This window comes from Dermacentor silvarum, chromosome 4, assembly GCF_013339745.2.
Source record: "Dermacentor silvarum isolate Dsil-2018 chromosome 4, BIME_Dsil_1.4, whole genome shotgun sequence".
Lineage (NCBI taxonomy): Eukaryota > Metazoa > Arthropoda > Arachnida > Ixodida > Ixodidae > Dermacentor > Dermacentor silvarum.
Genome location: NC_051157.2, coordinates 128,780,707 through 128,799,782, shown reverse-complemented (window position 1 = coordinate 128,799,782; position 19,076 = coordinate 128,780,707). Strand labels below are relative to the sequence as shown.

Here is a 19,076-nt window from a genome sequence, read left to right as displayed (position 1 = left end):
AACTTGATCGGAACGGGCTGCGGGATGACCGCCGACTGGAGTTCGGAGGTGGTGTGCTGTCCTGCTGGGCGGCCGTCTTGCCAGTGGCCGGGGGGTTAGAGCGTGGGTTTCCAGCTCGTTCGAAGCGCACTTTGCACTCCTTTGAACTGGTGAAGTGGAGTCCGTTACACAGTATGCACTTGGATTCACAGGTGGGAGGATCCGTGGGCGGGTGGGGCTCCCCGCACCGATAGCAGCGGTTGGTGACTGGCTGCGGGCAGACGTCCGCCCGGTGGCCGGGTTTCCAACAGTTGTAGCACGCCTCCACCTTTGCTTTGAAGGGGTGGCAGGCGTACACAGCCCCGTAAAAGTTCAACTGTTTGGGAATGGTCTTAGTCTGGACGAAGGTAACCAGGATAGACTTGGTTCGACCGAGTGGGCGAGCGTCAGCAATGGTGAAAGACTTGCTTTGGTTGAGAGCCGAGAGGTCTTCAAAGATTTCTTCTTGCGACTGATCGTATATCGCATTGTAGATTATGCCTCGGATGGCGTCGTCCGGCGCGGCGATGTAAGCACGGACCGGGAATTGCTTGTCGTGGATTTTGAGGACTTGCGTTTGCACGTAGCGTTGTGCCCGATCCTCCGCTGGCGTACTGATTGTGAAGGAATTGTTATACGGGTTGATCCTGAGGCGATCGTGCAGCCGCGCCTCGTTGTAGTTGACATGAACCATGTTACAGACGAGTGGTAGTAGCATTCCGCCGTTGCACTGTCGGAGATCGAGGCTACCGCCCGGACGACAAATGATCTTGAGGTCCGTGGCGGGCAGTTGAGGTAGAGGAGCATGCCGTCGAAGCTTAGGAGAAGATGGCTTGCCTTGTTTGTGCTGAGCCGGCGTGGTCAGGTTGGCTGGTTGTTGAGTGAGCTTGTCGGAGCTGGTCGCCGTCAGCGCCGAGCGGAGAGTTGGGTAGGCCATTTTCCGGGCAATAATGGCTCTATTCCATCGGGGATCGTTTGCGAAGTCTTCCGGTGAAATATCTTCGCCTTCGATACAGTATACCATCCTGCTAGACGGTTCCTTGGAGGCTGGAGAGGTCTTGGAAACGCCGGCGGACGCCTCGGCGTTGCTCCGGAACGCTAGCTCTGTTGTAGCCCTAGCGTGGCCGCGCCCGGCTCGGGAACAGAAGTCTCTTCGGGGGCGTGAAAACCCACAGGAAGTTGCCGAAAATGGTGCGAACAGGTGTCGAACACCTTCACTGACCGTTTTGGAGTGGAATCAGGCCATGCCGGGTCAAAAATCCGCCTTCGCAGTTCAAAAAAACACGGAGCCGAGGTGAGATGCGTCCGCTCGCTCCGCTCATCGCGGCGTTCTCTCCATCTCCTCTCGGCATTCCTGCTTCCTCTCCGACGCTTCTCTCCGGATTGCGCAACGAATGGCAACACCTGTGACTCCGAGCGCGATAATGCGCTGAGTCGTGCTCCCTCAAGGGCTGCAGAAGATAGCGCCAACCTTTCCCTTTCCCTCAAGAACCACTTATCATCGGCGCGATAATGCGAAGCAGCTTAGGTTAGAGGCGCGACGGTAGGCGCCCCAGAGGCGCCGGCAACAGTCACCAACGTCGCACGCGTTCGGTGCGAACGCGGGCAAAACGCCGACGGCGTCGACAACAGTTCTGGGCGTTGCTGGTGCTGCTGCATGTCCAAGTTTATACAGCTGATAAAACTACCTTGAGTCGACCCCATGGCTGCTTCGCATACTACTCAGGGTTCCCCTACGGGAAGATGGTGTAATTTTTTTGTGATTCTACGTGTACCTGATCAGTTACTTTCCATTTCGAGCCCCCGTTCTCGAATAAAGAGGTGAAAATTAAACAAATGACGAATGAACACGGTCGGCCTATTTCTTATATAATAAACAGTTTTTCACTGTAAGACAGCGCATATTCGAAACAAATGTCGTTGCGTGAGATGGACTATCCACGTATAATATAGATGCGCTTGGCGTATTGCAGATAGTCTATAAGCACGATATAAGAGACAGAAACATTTTAATGTGATAAAAGCAGTAAGGTCGGCACTATGTCTGTGGCCTGCTACTCTTCGTAGGGGTAGAAAGAAGGGGCAGGAACTGCAAAGAAAGTGCGGATGGCATTGGTAACGCACAGACAACTATGTAGATGTGCTATGTGCAGACTTATTCGGAGCTCAGCACGCTACAATGCGGAAGTAGCTGTCAGGGTGTGAGTTCAAGTCCGGAGAAGAAGCAACTCTGTCACAATGTCATCAACGCTCTCCTTGCTCGTACTGTGATTGTTTGTCCACGGCTCCACAATCGTTGCGTTACATATATACCATCGATAGCTAACAATGCGGGCTGGTACAGTTGCACGAGGATTTTTCACATACTCCCTGTGATTGCCCAGCTGTAAAATGTAGGGCCGGAGTTTTCAGCATCGCTGCTGACATCTTCAAAACACGAAATAACATGTTTAAAGAAAATTTTGAAACGCGATTGTTAGTGAAGGTCAACGACAAGGGAAGCTGCAGAGGGCGCACTGAACAACCAGGTTATCTGTCTATTTACTGTAGGTGTAACATACTAATGAAGGTTAATGAAGCTATTGTAATTGTAATCGGTTACTTTCTTTTTCTGTAACATGAACAGGTTTTATTGCGATAGCAATTATATGGACACTTCAACCGGATTTCTGCCGTCGGCGTCACCGTCGTCGTCGCCGTCGCCGTGAGGTTCCGTATAGATAAAATCTTCACCGCGCGCCGTATGCCCGAGCGGAAGGGTGCGGGGACGCGCGCTGTCACGGAGAGCGAACGCACTCAATCTCCCACGCGCAAGCAACGAAGCGCGAAGCCAGCGCCGGAGGGAGTGGGGGGGGCGCACTTCTACTCTGCCAACAACCACGCTCGTCGCTCGCCGCACCGTCTCTTATCTCCACACGGCTCTGACCTTTATGCACTGTGCATTTGCCGCTCAGTTTCTGTTGAAGCAATAGACCGCACGTACCTTCGCCCGCTGCAGCGTATGGGCTTGCTGCCAGCGTTTTGACAGTCGTTGTCTGCAGTCATTCAGTGTGATCTATTCATGTTTGTTTGTGCGCGCTCACAGCACGCTTGTTCATTCAGTTAGTAATAGTCGGGCCACATTTTCCAACGCACGCTACACATGTAAAGCTGCCCGGATCGACAGTGCAGCGCTACAGGTGTGTCCCTTCGCACGCGCGCTGCCCACGTGAAGCGCTTCTCATCAACACCACCGTTTCACACGTGCCTTCTCGTGGTCATCGAGTCTCGCTTCATGTCGGTCTACTTACGCCGCAGCGCACCTGCTTACTTAATCAGCTCATGTTTACTACAATTCATATTGCTACCAAAGCCGCTCATGACATTGCTGTGTTGCTATCGCATTCATTGCTTCGCCCTTAGGGCGAAACTGTGACATTTTTTGTACCAATAAATCATTTTACGACTGAACGAAAGAAATGACTTCTTATGTGTGGCCAGTAGGACTCTTTACGTTGCAAATAAGGGGACACGGAAGGCATAGCGCGCCGGAGCCTCGTGTTTAGGTGCTCGCGACGCATCTGACGTCCAGTTGCATACATCATTGGCGTACATCTATATAAGGACTCACTAATCATGCCTATATTAGCAAGATTGAATAGCCTTTGGCTGAGAACTCCGTTTTGCGGAACACCACGTAACACATAGTTGAATAATATATCGCCGCACAGGGTACTCAAGAATGTTCTCCTGTTTCTCACGTAAGGCTCTATCCACCGGTTTGCCATCCTCCAATACCGTACTTCTGAAGCGTGAGTGAGTGAGTGAAATAACTTTGTTGAGGTCCATAGAAGACGTCTCCAAAGCAACTTCATGTAAGACATTGCCTCAATACTCTTTAAAGGGGCTCTGAACCACTTTTTATCGAAGTGTAGAAATACTTTTTAAGTGCAAATATGCTATTTCAGAAATACTTTGCGTAAAAAGTTCTTCAATGTATTCATCAGAAGCGGAGTTATTGGCAGTGAAAGACGACAAACAAAGAAATAACTTCGCTTCAACTTCAACTTCAACCTCAGTTGTGCTCCGCTCTCCGTCAATGCCTTGCACTGCGAAGGCTACGGCGGAGTGGGGCGGGGCCACAACGCTCCGCCTCGGAAATCTCAGCATGGCACGCAGTTCAAATTTCATTTTGGATGTTAACGTAGACGCCAGGACTTCCGATTTTGGTGCCTACGACACACTAAACGTAAGCCAAAGGCGATTGCCCACAACGAGCTAACGTAGACGCCACGAATACCGCTTTTGGTGCCTACGACGCGCTAAACGTAAGCCAAACGCGGTCGTCCACAGCGCGCAGCCAGTGGACTCATGACGGCACCCCGCGGCGGCCGCGGTGTAGCCGACCGCAGCGACCAATAGCAGCCGCGTATTGGAATGGGCTTTATTACGTAATAAAGCACACAGAAGAGAGTGGGAATCATAGCTTTTGCTGAAACGAGAGCGTTTGAGGGAAATGTGACTTCGCGTTCCGCTTGCGAGCTCCACGCACCGCGTACGACAGCAAAACTTGGCTGAGGTGTTCACAGCAGCGTATGCTACCCGCAGACTATGTTATTTTACCAAGCCCGAGGGGTGGTTCAGGGCCCCCTTAACCCCTAAAAATACAGCCGTTGGGAAACATACGCGCTACTTCACATATTCACTGATAGAAACAAGGTCAATAACTCTAGATAGTAACGAGCGTCTATAGCAAATACATGCCATTGTCACCGGGCTTAGGTTCCATTTTTTCATAAGCCCCTCGATACGAAGCAGTATTACGCCGTGACTTTACGTATAAGCAGTTACGTATAGTGCGACTGGCCTGTAGGACTAACCATCTTAAGGTGACTCCTGTTACAGTGTGTAGCAACAGCGCAGACTCCCAGTGTAAATTGCATAAACCACTAAGCGTAACTCGTCAGTTCGAGATGAGAAAAAGGCGTGTGAATGATCCCGTCAGGTCCAGGGAAACTTTAGCGCGCGGAGGCATACATCACCGCATTATGTTTATCAAGGTCAAACTGCATGTCAAGGCGATAATCTGCACTATGTGGCACACACCGGTTGTTGGTGCTGCAGCCACGGACGCGTATTCTGTAAAATGGCGGCAAACGACTCCAAACAGGCATCATATGTCATCAAGAACGCATTATGCGTCTCGTGAATAACCTGAAGGTTCCATACTACTCCAGCCAGTATTGATGGCTTCCATTTTAAAATATTAAAAAATATCATTCCATTGACTAGCCAATTGTTATTTCAAATTTTTCAGCAATCCCTAACAATTGGAATACTGCCCTCTGACTGGAAGACAGTTAATGTACCTATATTTCGAACCGGAAACAAAACCTCAGGTAAAAATTACCGTCTTGTATCTCTTACGTGCATCTGCTGCAATGAGCACAATAACTTTTTGTTCACTAGTCAACATAGGCTTAGAAAAAGTCATTCCGGCGAGACAGAGTTAATGAAATTCACCACTGACTTGCATTCTGAAAGGAACGATAACACTTAAAACTGATTGTATATTTCTTGACTTCCCCAAAGTCTTCGACCACGTAGCTGATGATGCCAAATTATCATCACTCGATCTATACTCGTTAACTTTATCATGGCTTCGTAATTTCCTTTAGCATCGCCAACAGTTCATACTTGTTAATAATCTGTCCTCTTATAGTTTCCCAGTTACCTCCGATGTGCCGCAGGGCAGCGTATTCGGTTCATTATTATTTCTTATTTATATAACTGAGTTACCTAATAAGATTTCTTCATGTATGCGAATTTTTGCGGATTATAGTATTATCGACCGCCCTATTAAATCTGGTAATGACACCCTGGTACTCTAATCAGATCTTTATCTTATTAACAATTGGTACAACACATGGTTAATGACCCCTAACGAGTCGTAATGTAAAGTCATTTAATTCAGCCGCAAACGGAACAATCAAACTGTACATACCGTATTCAAGACGACTTACTGTTTCAGGTATCCCATTCTGTTTCAGGTATCCCATTGCAATTACCTCAGTGCTAACCATTCATCAGATCTTTCATGGTGCTCTCATACCACATCCATATGCGCCGTCGCCTCGAAGTCTTTGGGGTACCTGCGCCGTAACCTCAGAAATTCCCCTGCTAATATTCGCAACCTACCTTACCGTACTTCTGTTCACCCTCAACTTGGGTTTGTTTCCTCCATTTGCTCTCCCTATCGTAACAACGTGGTCACCATATTAGAATCCATCCAAAATATATCTGCACCATTCATCTCAAGAAACTATAACTACCATTAAAGTGTGACTCAGATTAAAACTGATCTTTCTCTCCAATCTTAGACACCCGCCGTGACGTCACTCTTTTTTAAATTATGGGGTTTTACGTGCCAAAACCGCGATCTGATTATGAGGCACGCCGTAGTGAGGGACTCCAGAAATTTGGACCACCTGGGGTTCTTTGACGTGCACCTAAATTTAAGTACACAGGTGCCTTCACATTTTCCCCCCATCAAAATGCGGCCGCCGTGGCCGGGATTCAATCCCGCGACCTCGTGCTCAGCAGCCCAACACCATAGCGACTGAGCAACCACGGCGGATCATGACATCACTCTGCTAAGATTATTTTACAAGAATTTACACTCCAAAAGATCATGTTCATTTCACCTCGATGTCCCATGCGACACGTCCAAAAGATTGCACAAGCATTTTAGCTTTACATGGATCTAGGGCGACACTTCAGCTTTCATACTTGTTAGGACTTCCACGAGCCATCAAATCATGGAACAACCTGTCAGACAACACCGCTTCTCTGTCTAATCCTGATACATTCCATCACAAACTCACTGCAAACTCGTCGTTTAGCATGTCCAAGTCAATATATTGATCTGATTTTTTTTTTGTTTCCGATTTCCTGTTGCGCATTTCGTTTCCCCGTTTTGCTATGTTTTGTCTGCCTTACTCGAGCTATATCACGCTATGATGGACGGTGCACTGATCCGTGCGCCATGTGTTTTTTTTTTTTGTTTATCATGTTTTAATCTGTGCTGCATACTTTTTCTTGTTATTTCCGCATTGCTTGGTCTTCTTTTCGGTAATGCGAGTATCTTCTCAAGTTTTATTTACCATGTATTGTACTTCATTTTTTATTGCTTATTCTGCTTGTGTACTGTATGGATTTTGACACCCCATTGCACTGTGTCCTATGGTCCTGTTAATTGAAATTTATTTATTTTATTTGTTTATTCAAAATACCCCTAAAGGCCATCAAAGAGGGTATTACATAGGGGGACATATTGCAGTGACATGTGAATAATAACATAGTGAGTCGAAAAAAAAAAGAAAAAGAAACGCGATCATGAACGTTGTCTGATATACAGCGGGACGTGAACAAATATGTCACGTCCTTGCGATTAGATGCATAGCTAACGCACGGAATGTCGTGCCTGCCAACTCTCGCCATTTGTCCGGGAGATACTGAATGCCATCCAATCCTCCCGTTTGTACGGACACAAGTACTCAAGCACAAAACCGTGGATCTCGGAGAATGCTGTCAGCTGGGTGAAATGCAACCTTGCAATATTTTAGATCACAAATGACGTCTTCAACAAGAGCAGTTTAGTGCCTTCATTCCGTACATTTGAGGCCGAGAACGTCTAGTGGATTTAGTGCAGCTAGGAAGCATTATCGAGGCCCCCGACTGCTTGGCCTTTTGAAAAGGGCTTTGGCAGGGAGTGACTTGCAAACACGCCCGTGTCCCGTGCGCTGGAGCCACGTCAAATATGCCCCGGTGGTCAAAATGAATCCGGAGTCCCCAGTACAGCGTACCTCACAATCAAATCGTGGTTTTGGCACGTAAAATCCTTTGAGGCTGCCTGAGGAGCGCTCCAAGACACGTGATGATCTTTGCAATATATATTCTCTAGGTGTTCATGATGGGTCCTTGGTGGACACGCCAACGGCATTCGGTTACTTTTACGCGTGGCTACTAGAGTGGTATGCAAATTGGGCATAGAACTTTTGTTCTTGCCGAAGAATAAGCCGACGATGCACTAAAGTGCGTGAAGACATACAAATGGTGTGTCTTATGCTTTGTCCCGAGCTTGTCACAATAATAGTCTGCTACCCAGAATTATACCCAGGAAACTATAACCGGAAGCACGGCAGATCCCATGACTTGCCACGTTCAGCAACAGCCTCGTAGCATTCCGTATTAACCCAGGGAAAAATACCAAAGATGACGCTGCTGTTGACAGACCAAGTGTGTAAAAATGAGCTGAATTTAAAAAACTCCTCAGTCGACACTACGTCACAGACGCTTGTGACTGTATCCCGAGACCCTAAATGCCATGTAGTCTGAACAGTTTGACAATATGAGCAGCACGCGGCCATTAGCAGCTGTGTTTAGGAGAGCAGCCAAAACAATGCTGAACAGCTAGTGGGATAGGAAATGCGAGGAATGCGTCTCCCCTTGGTACCAGCGCTGTCAAGACGAATGTGATTAACGCGACATTGAAGACGATGCGTATGAAACGTCAAGACAATGCCTATAATATCCTTGCATTGCTGTTGGTTGATTATAGAGATCAGTAAAGCATGCAGTCGCGTGCATTAAAATCGATGAAAGCTTTCAGCTAGCGCCGTCAAACCACTTTATCTGTAACGTTAAATGTGATTGTGTAATGCTAATGTTAAATGTGTAATGTTAAATCCATCGCCAAGTCTCTTTGGTGGCGAGCACGCGGTTGGAGCGGAAGTCCTCCGCTATCGCCTTCTGCTTTCCCACACGTCGTTAGCCAACCACACTTCTGTCGTGGCAGATACCGTGCTCACTCGTACCCTGCTGGTAAGTCGGAAGCCTTTCTTTACATTGCGTACTCTCTTCGAGGAAACCCTCAGTGATGTAAACTATAGCAAATTGGCATGCTCGAAGTGTTAGTTGAAAGCATAAATGCTTTCCAAGTGTTCGCGTAGTTGTGGTTTCTACAAGCTTGAACCGTGCTGCGGTTGTCGAACAGGTGTGCGACTACCTCGGAGCGCTTCGTGCCGAAGTGCCGCGCTGGTTGTAGCCCCTTAAGCCTACAACGTATGGGATGTAATACACTGTCCGAGCGTATAGCCGTTGTTTAAAACTAGTCATGCATATTGCAAGCTTCCTTTCCTGTTCCGCGAGCAAAGGTAGCCTGTTCTGTACTAATTTTTCATTACCTTCGCCACGACGGATTTAACATCCGAGGCTTAACTAGCGACACCCTTTGCACAGATCTGGTCTATCAACGCTGTTCCACATGTCATTGAAGGAGGCAGGGAGCTTTTGTCATCGCGATAAGAGCAGAACTGCGCAATGTGATCGGAAGATCCTTCGCGGGGATTCCAGCAGCCGAAATGTGAAAGGGGCATCCGTAGTAGTAGTATAACTTTTATTAAAAAAAAGAATTAAATCCAGGTCCAGTGGGTGGGTCCCTCAGTCCAGGGCCCCACTGGCGATAGCGGCACGCCGGGCTTGGTCGAGAAGGGCCAGTTGGTCCTCCCGCACCGTGCTGGCTAGCCACACCTCCCACTGCCTACTTTTGCAGTTTTGCCCCAAAAGGGGTGATTGGATTTCTTGTGGCCGATTCTGGCACGACCATGTGATATGGTCAAGAGATGGCCGCCCCCCGCACCAAGGGCAAGTGTTGGGGTACCGGGTGGGGTGTATGTGGTGTAGTAGGATTAGGTGTGGGTATGTACGGGTTTGTAGTCGGCGCCAGTCCCGCATTTGCGCTGAGTCCAAGGATGGGTCTGGAAAGCTATACCGTTGCCTTCCTCGTCTCTGTGCCTCCAAGATATCTTTTATTGTGATCGGAGATTCTACGAGAGTGCGTTCCGTCGCTCGGATGCTATATTCTCGAGCGAGGCGGTCCGCCCTCTCGTTACCCGTCACTCCGGCGTGCGCCTGGACACCACGTAATAGCGTGGTGTTCCGTGAGATTTCGTCCTAGGATTTTCATTGCGAGTTTGGGCAGGGTGCCTGTCATGAAAAGGCGACATGCCGACTGCGAGTCGGTTAGTATTAAAGCAGAACGTGCTCTATTTTCAGCGTCACGTATAGCCAGAGCCACCGCGGTAGCCTCTGCTGTGGCCACTGACTCTGTCCTGACTGTCGCGGAAATAGTAGTTTGAGCGTTTGTGGCTACCACAGTGAAAGTTTTGCTATCTTGTTTACACGCGTCCGTGTAATAAACCTCCGGATTTCTACCAAACCTGCGTTCGAGTGTCCTGGCCCGTGCAAGGCGCCGTTGTCTGTGGTATTTCTCGCTCATGTTTTTAGGGATTGGGGACACCGAGATCTTAGCTCGTATGTCCGGTGGGAGGAGTTCTGTTTGGTCGTTGCAATGTGCCGGTCTGAGTGGATAACCTAATCGACGGAGAAGTGTTCGACCTTGCTCCGTGGCATTGAGCCTTTCTCGTTGTGCGATCAGTGTTGCAGCCACGAGTTCCTCAAAAGTGTTGCTAATACCCATTGCTTCAAAAAAGGTCGTGCTAGTGCTGATCGGTAGACCAAGCGCCGCCTTATAAGCTGTGCGTATCAGGGCGTTTATTTTAGTTTCCTCTGAGTTTGATACTTTTTGGAAAGGAAGGCCGAAGGTTACACGGCTTATGATAAATGCCTGCACGAGCCTTATCGTCTCTTCTTCCTTGAAGCCTTTTCTGTTTCTTGCTACTCTGTTTATCATCCTAGACACACTGTTAACGGTTTTCCGGAGATTTGCGATCGTGTGCCCTACTGCTCCATTTTCCTGTATCCATAGTCCGAGTATACGAGCTTTAGATACCTCCTTTATTGTTTGACCTCCAAGAGCAAGCTTTATCGGAAGTCTATCGTCCTTTCGTGTATAAGGCGCTCTTACTCGGATTAGTTCGGACTTCTCCGGGGCGCAACTCATACCACCTTTTGCCACATGTTCCTCTACAATGCTAATTGCCTTCTGGAGGGTTTCCTGACGTTCCCCTAAAGATCCCTTTGCGGTCCAGAGAGTTACGTCGTCCGCGTAAATCGCATGTCCTAAGTTTGGGATCCGTTGTAGTTTCACTGCTCGCCCTTTCAACCCTATATTAAAGAGAAGCGGCGAAAGAATTGAACCTTGCGGCGTTCCTCTTTTGGGGGTCTGTAGAACGCGTGAGCGGGTGGACCCTAGCCCTATCGTGGCTGTGCGTTCGTCTAGAAAGGATTTTATGTATTCATAAGTCCGCTGTCCGCAGTGCATGTTCGATAGTTCCGTTAAAATGCTCTCGTGCGAGATGGTATCGAAAGCTTTTTTGATATCTAATGCCACTATGAATCTGTCTGCATTTCCTCTCTCTGGGTTTAATATTTCTTCTTTGAGCAGGAGAAACACGTTCTGTACCGACATATGCTGTCTAAAGCCGAACATAGTTTCCGGGAAAAGGTTGCTGTTTTCTATGTACCTAGTGAGTCTCATCTGTATAACCTTTTCAAAAAGCTTACCCAGACATGAGGTAAGGGATATGGGTCGGAGATTTTTTATGTCCCTCGGTTTCCCTGGTTTCGGTATTAGAATTATCTCTGCATGCCTCCATGCCTGTGGGATTTGACCTCCTTCAGTCCATACATGTTTGTTAAAGAGATCTGTTAGCCCTGTCAAAGCATTGAGGCTAAGATTGCGAATCATGGCGTTTGTTATTTTGTCCGGTCCAGGCGCCGTATTTTTCTTCAAAGTTTGCGCTGCCGCGAAAACCTCTGCCACCGATATAGAGGCATCTAGCTCCTCATTGCTCCTTCCTGAATATGTGGGAGTATCATCATTTTGCGTGGATTTTGCTCCTATATATATGTCTTCTAGGGTGTCTAGGAGCTGTGTGTCAGCGTCTCGAAATTCGCATTCAAGTAATCGAAGAGCTCGGTTCGTCGCTGTTTTTGTATTTGCAGGATCTATCATGCTTCTCAAAATGGCCCATGTCTTTTTTGTGTGTAGGGTTCCATGTAGAGATTCACAGAATTGGTGCCAATTATTGTTTTCTAGTGTTTGTGCATAAGCATTAGCCTCCTGTGTTAGTTGTGCTATGCGTATTTTAAGCTTTCTATTCAATCTTTGTCTTTTCCATCGTCTCGTCAGGCTTCTGCGTGCTTCCCATAAATGTATGAGGCGGCTGTCTACCGCTGTTATATCCGATGTTGTAGCGATCTCCCTCGTTGATCTTCCGTGCGTTTCGCGTATTTGTTCCACCCAGGTTTCAATATCTTCTGTGAATATGAGCTGCTCTTGTTTATCTCGATATACAGTCCAGTCTGTAATGCAAGCCCTCCCTAGGGAGCGACGGATTTTTGGGGAATTGAGACCTATCGAGATAATGTTATGGTCACTACCCAAATTTTCCTCGAAATTTGTCCACCGGGTCTCCCCTGGATGGCTCGAGAAAGCTAGATCTGGGGTTGTATCCGCCGCTACACTGTTGCCTAAACGTGTGTAACAACCCGGTATTGTGATGAGTTCTAGCCCGTATCGATCTGTTGTCTCGACTAGTGATTTTCCCTTCACTGAGTCTTTGTTGTAACCCCAGGCGGAGTGTGGTGCATTGAAGTCACCAACCACTAGCAGCTTGTCTTTTCGCTCCATGTCTGATATTGCATAAATTATTAGGGTATCGAAGCATGGTGCTCGCTCTCTAGGAGCACTGTATATATTTACGATTACCGTCTTTGATGCTGTGTGTCGTGCTGTGGCATATACGTGACGCTGAGGGCCAGGTCTTTTCTCGCAAAGGTGGCGACCCTAGGATAATCAGGATTGGAATATGTCTCGTATCCCTTTAGTTTTTGTGTGATTTGCCCGATTTCTTGTAGGCATATAATGTCGGGTAGGACTGGCGCTGACTGTATATATTGTGCAAGGGCAGCATGTTTGTTACGTAACGTACGGCAATTCCACTGCCATACCTCAAGGTTTTCAGTGTTTCTATGTGTCGTGTTAGCCATGAATGGTACTATCGCTATCCGTCGTCTCTATCACTTTAGGGCGACGGCTAGGAGCTCCTGGGCTATCATTAATGCGTTTTCGTGTGGTTACTTTGATGGAACTTAGCGAGTCGTCTACGTGTCTCTTAAGAGCATGCAATTCTGCGAACATTATCTGTACTTGATGTGCGATTGTTTCCAGCTGCTTGCCCATGGGCTCTTCTGGTGTTGGTATGGGTTTAATAACCTGTGTTGTAGACGCTTCTTTTGTTTTGTTTGCGAGGTCGTGTATTGTTTGCTTAAGGGCAGCCATCTCTTTCTTCAATTCTGCCAGACTGGCTTTTAGTGATCGATTTTCTTCTATGAGTTTCTGATCCGCTACCGATTTGTGATTGGTCTGATGTTGCGCAGTGGGATCTGCAACTTGTGCCCAGCTTACATTTGATGCCGCCATTTGTGGTTGGCCAATGGTTTCCCTGGACTGAGGGTGTTGAGGTGTTGCGTTCTTCAGCTTGGACTTCACTGGTCCCCGCCCGGTTTCTTGACGGTGTACTTCCGGAAAATTTTCCTGGTCGAAGGGAATGGATCCTTCCGTAGTATACCCTTGCTCTTCTTCCTCCGACTCGAACCACCTGTGTTTACTCTTGAGTCTACGTTCCTTTGATGGCATCCGTGCTTGGCGTCCTGACGATGGTTCTGGTCGGCGAACCTGTTTTAGACGCTTTCTGCAGCTTTGGTCGCCCGTTAGGTGGGCTTCACCACATGAGGCACACTTCGGGTTACATTCATGTCCGTCTGCAGGATCTTCCGTTCCACAAATCCTACACACACACAGTTCCGGTTGTGGGCACACATCAGTTCTGTGACCCACCCTTTGACATGTTTTGCAGACTTGCACTGTATTTCGAAACGGATAGCAGGCCATTTCGCCTCCCTCGTAGTACACATATCTTGGTACTAGGTTTCCGAAAAATACAATGACGGCACTCTTAGTGTCCCCCAGCATTCGTGCGTGAGCGACTTCCACATTTAGCGTGCGCACTCTAATTTGCGATTTAAGGACGTCTGATGGCGTATGTGGGGTGAGTCCGTGGATTACCCCCCGAAGTGCTCTGTCCCCCAGAGCTACATACGCTTTCACCGCATGGGGTTTTCCATTTATCTTGAGTGATGTAATCTGGCGCAGTGTGTTTGCGACTTCCTTCTCGGGGGTTGAGACAATTACAATGTTCGATCCAGGTATAATACGTAGCAGAAACTGCTCACCTTGGATCTTTTCATCGCAAGCCTCTATATTCGCACGGGCCATCACGGGAGTTGTAATTGCTCGAAGCGGGAGTCCTTGATGCGGTCTCACAATCACCTTGAAATCGTCCTTTGGTAAGGGTGGTAGTTTCTTCCCGTTGCGTCTCAGGCGAAACTTTGGCTTGTCTGCGTTCTTCGGAGAGTCGTTCTTCTGGTGCTCCTGCGCACGTTCTCTCCGTTGCATTTTTCTTTCCCTGATGGACACAACCGTGGTCCATCCCTCTTGGGCGTCTTGAATGCGTTTGTCGGTCGTATTCTCACCGTTGTTGATGGTGGACGGTGCTGGGCTTATCCCTGTTTTGGTGGTCATCGCCTGGTGCGGTCCGATGTCCGCAAAATCCATGCGCTCTTCTGTGTTGGAATCATGGCTGGTCGGGGCTCCCCCCACTGAGCCGCTTTTCGCACAACGCGCAGGATTTTGAGACGCCATCTGCGTCGGCGTCTCGGCGGTGGCGGAGTCGCAGCCGGCGTCGCGGCTGCCGCCGCTCGCTACTCGTCGGTAGGCTTACACAGGCTCACTTGTGGAGGTAGCAATCCCTTGGCCGTATTTCCGTGAAGAATGGTCCAAGGGCCAAAAAACTGGCCTCCCTGGCTGCCGCTTGACTTCCCGGAACGGATGAGGTGCACTTTTCGTAGGTTAGAAGAACTGGACCACACGAAAAACATAGAAATTGCGGTGCGTGATGCGAGTGCGTCCACACTCCTCAACGCCACCCCCGCGTCTCGGCATCCGTAGTGGAACACAAAAGAGGTCCAGATGATCCGGTGGTCTCTGCTGGACGGCGAGATGAGTATGCATCGGTTATATATTTCGCTAGGGCGACAATACACATTTTTTCCCAGCTTCAAGGCGAGGCTTAAGTAAGTCTGTGTGCGCGGAGCTTCCCAGCAAACGTGCCGACAGTTTCCCCGCAAAGTGGCCATGGGCTTAAATTAACACTGAGAGGTTCGCACATTACACTCACTATGTTTTCTATCCTCTTAGTAGGCCTCGGAATCACTCCATTTATTTCACAAACACTGTTTATATTGACAAATCGCCTGTTTTTCTCCACAACATTGTATAATGATATCCAACTTTGCCGATATAGCTTTATTGTAATAGCAATTATGAAGGCGTTCGGAGGACATTCCCGTCCTCGTCTCCGCCGCCGTGCAGTCGCGGTACTGACAGGACATGCGCTAAACGGGCGCGGTGATTTAGGGGGTCTCCGGTACGCGGACACTACAAAATATTACGTAGAATCTCCACAGGGAGTCATTTGAATGATGTGTAAGCATTTCGTAGCAACGAAGTGGTGTTGAGTGCTCACCCTCAACACTGCTGGTAATCCTAGCACTGCTCGGAGGCTGCGGTCGTCTTGGCGCCATTACGGTAAATGCGACAGTGCTGCGCGACACCAACCGCTGAGGAAGGCGGCGCAACGTGAACTGATGAGGCAAGAAAACTGGAGGTGGCGGTGCCAGGTGAGCTGATGACGTTCAGATCCGGAGCCACCACTGCTCCACACTTCTGGCTTACTAAAGGTGAGCCTAGTGCGTGCCCGATTGCACAAATCATGTGGTCAAAGACAGCGCTCGTGCCACTGCTCCAGTGTTCGTTGTCTTCTTCCACAGCTGGCGAAAACATTCCGCTTGCCTCTATATTAAAAGTGATCGCCTTACGCGAAGGACGGACGGAGGCTCGGACAGTTTTCTGGTTAGGTAACCATAGGAATGCTTACGCATTTAAGCACTCTGCTCAATCGGCTCGGAGCCAGCACCTCATATGGTATGTCTCCCGCTGCTGGCATGAACGTAGTGCGTACGCAAACTAGAGTTGCTGCTGAACTGCAGGATGTAAGGGCTGGTCTGAGAGGAACGAACAGTGAACGTGTCGCTAACTTTACGTACGCTTTCACTGGGCACTGACGGTTTCCCGTCGGTCTCATCTCGTGCACGAACCAGGTGTGACGAAGCCAGTGCCACTGGCGGCGCTCTTCATCACGTCAGCATTCTGGGAGGCCTGGTAGCTACTGACGCGCTGTTCCTTCCGCACAGAAACAGTTGCCTTGCGCGCTGCGTCGCGCCAACATGTCGAACCCGCGATGGTTAGAACACCGTACGAGGAGTTGAAGCGCAACGCTAAACCATGAGGGTCCTCGATACTTGTACTATTAAAGAACGCTGTATAAACCTCGTTATCGCTCTCAATACTTCACCCATAAGGAGAATTAAACTGCACAGTTTTTTTTTCCAAGTGTTGCTTTACTCATTCCTGCGCTCGCTGTAAGGCTTGCATGTCGGAGCGAGAGCTTGTCCTACGGCGCTCCTTGCAGCTCCATATCGTATGGCCGTCGTCGTCGCCGTGAGGTTCCGTATAAAGTCCACCGGTGATAAAATTGTCACCGCATGGCGTAGGCTGTATGTGCGAGTGAAAGCATGCGATGGTGAGCCGGCAATCGCGGCTCTGCGCACGCAAGGGCGGGAAGCAGGGAGGAAGCGCACAGTCTTCTAGTCGTGCACAACGCTCCGAAGGGAGGGTAGGGAGGTTGAGGGACCGCGCTTTATCGGCCGGAAGGCTCCGGGGGGAGTGTGGGTAGGTGGTCGGGCCGCGCGTTTTTGCGCCGCGCACTCCTGCCGGGCCGGAAGGCTACTGAAGGAAGGGGAGGGGGGGGCGTTCTGCGCCGCGAGCGCCCGCCCGCATGGCTGTACATACATATGGCTTAAAATTGCAGTTCGTACATTATTAAGTGTTCACGCTTTATTCTATGCATATTACGAACTAAGAAAAGGTGCGCACCAATGACTGGCGCTTGCCTCCGTCAGTGCATGGCAGCGCACATGAATGCTTTTGTACGCGGGCGAAATTCTGAGCAGGCATACAACCTAAAATACTTTGTTCCATCTCGCTCAAGTTTACGAGAGACGACATGCTTCGGAAATCAAAAGCGCACGCGTTGCGCCGGCAGCACTCTGAACAGCGTATCCAGTGTAAAAGCGTCGTTTCACTTTATAGAACATAACTCGGCTTACTTAAAGACACCCTTGACTTGTTAATGACCAAAGCAGTTCTACAGGAAGCAACGAAAGCACGTAGGTGTTACTGCAGATATCATTTAACACTTCTGAAAACATGAATCGCAGGAACGCTGACTTGATAAACAAAAATAATACTATATCACGGCTACGACCGCACTTTTCCTCTGCCTCCCACCTCCACCTGTATATAATCGCTACAGTGATCACCTATCACTATAGCATGCTTCCAGTGAAAGACTCACTGCAGATAGAAAAATTCTGACAAAAAAGTCGCAGTTTCACCCGAAAGGTGAAGCATCGATTCAGATAGCAAATTAGTACACAGCTCAATGAAGTAAGGATATTAGTTTTACCAGTCGTATAAACTTTCAAACATTCGCTTACTACTTACTGGTATCCCGCGCGCACAGATAAACATGAACACATCTCGCTCGATGACCGCCGAAACGCGTTGTCAAAATGCTGAAGTGAGGAAGCGCGCCAGCAGCAGCGAACGAATTAACCTTCGTGCTGTCTCTCGCTTCAATGAAAACTAAACTTTGAAAGCATAGCGCATACGAAGCTACCGGCGCTCGGCGTGGCGTACTTTGTCCAAGCATAGCCTCCTATATACATACTTTCTGTGCCCGCGCAATCACTCCGGAAGCGCCGTTCAACCTCCTTGCCTGACCTCCTCGCAGGTCGCCCGCTAGGGGCGCTGCTACCCCAGAATAGTTAGGGTGCCTCGATGCCCAGCGCCGCCGTCCAGGGTGGAGACAACCCCGCTGGCGCCGCCATATTGTGTCACACGAGCTGAGACTCAGCTACGCTTGCGTTCATAAAGTGTTACTCGCGGCGCGCTTCCAAGTGCTTTGCCTTGATGAGGATTTTTTTATCGGTGTCCCATCTGCATATCTTTATAACCAATAGCCGTTAACTCGTCGAAGGTCGAAGACGTAAATGTATGGCGCCGGGAACATGCCCCAAGTTGCCTAATTCAATCACATTTAATATGCCGTGTGTATGCTTAAAATACGCACTATTTGTTTTTTTTTTTTTGCGCTTCGATGCTTGGTATATAAGGTTTGCGACCCCCTGTGTGTGGAAGTTTTTCTTTTTTGCTGTTGTATTTTGGTTTACACGTCACGCCTCCTTTACCGTAGCCAGCCACTCGCGCACGGCGGTTAGTTTCCCTTGCGTTGCGCGTGCTCTTCGCGTTCGTTGCAATTATTTGACGATATCTACGCGCAATTTTTGCTTTTTTTGCCCACAAAACTGTGTGCTGACAGGATTAAGCTGGTGTAAAAATAACTGCGATGTGAAAATAAGGTTTAGTTAGTGCTGTAGAGAAACATGTAACGTAACTTGTCTGTGTCAATCTTGCGTAGTACACACAAGAAACCAAACGATGCACAAAATACATTTACTTATAATGTCTAGTACAATCAATCATGAAAGAGATATGTACATGAAAAATTATATGTACTGTGTGGCGCCTGAAGGTTATGTTGAAAGACGAGATAAAAAAATGAAGTCGCAAGGTAGGCTCGACACACAATTTGGGATAGAGAGAGTTTTTTTTTTATTTATTCATTACATTGGCGGGGGGGGGGGGGGTCAAGTGAGTACATCAACCTTATTACACACAATATAAATCGAAAACAAGAATGCAAACAAGAAAACGCAACCGCGGGTAATATTATTCAAGATATCCAGCCAGAATACATACATCAGCTACCATCGAATACGTCGCATCAGCCAAACACATCGATGGCGAGTAC

General features: G+C 48.6%; 1 protein-coding gene across 15 annotated transcripts in view; it reads left to right on the top strand.

The window, feature by feature from the left end:
- The window catches only part of LOC119448894 (beta-1,4-N-acetylgalactosaminyltransferase bre-4), a 174,617-nt gene that overhangs the window by 69,735 nt on the left and 85,806 nt on the right, over positions 1-19,076 (top strand). Inside the window, exon 2 of one of the 15 annotated variants that reach the window (XM_049666075.1) lies at positions 5,315-5,396. The exons of 12 other annotated variants lie outside the window; for them this stretch is intronic. The gene's annotated coding sequence lies outside the window, so the exon portion shown is untranslated. Of the gene's footprint in view, positions 1-5,314; positions 5,397-8,651; positions 8,881-17,348; positions 17,371-19,076 lie in introns of those variants that run through there. 2 more of the 15 variants (XM_049666074.1, XM_049666079.1) reach the window with 2 other exon arrangements.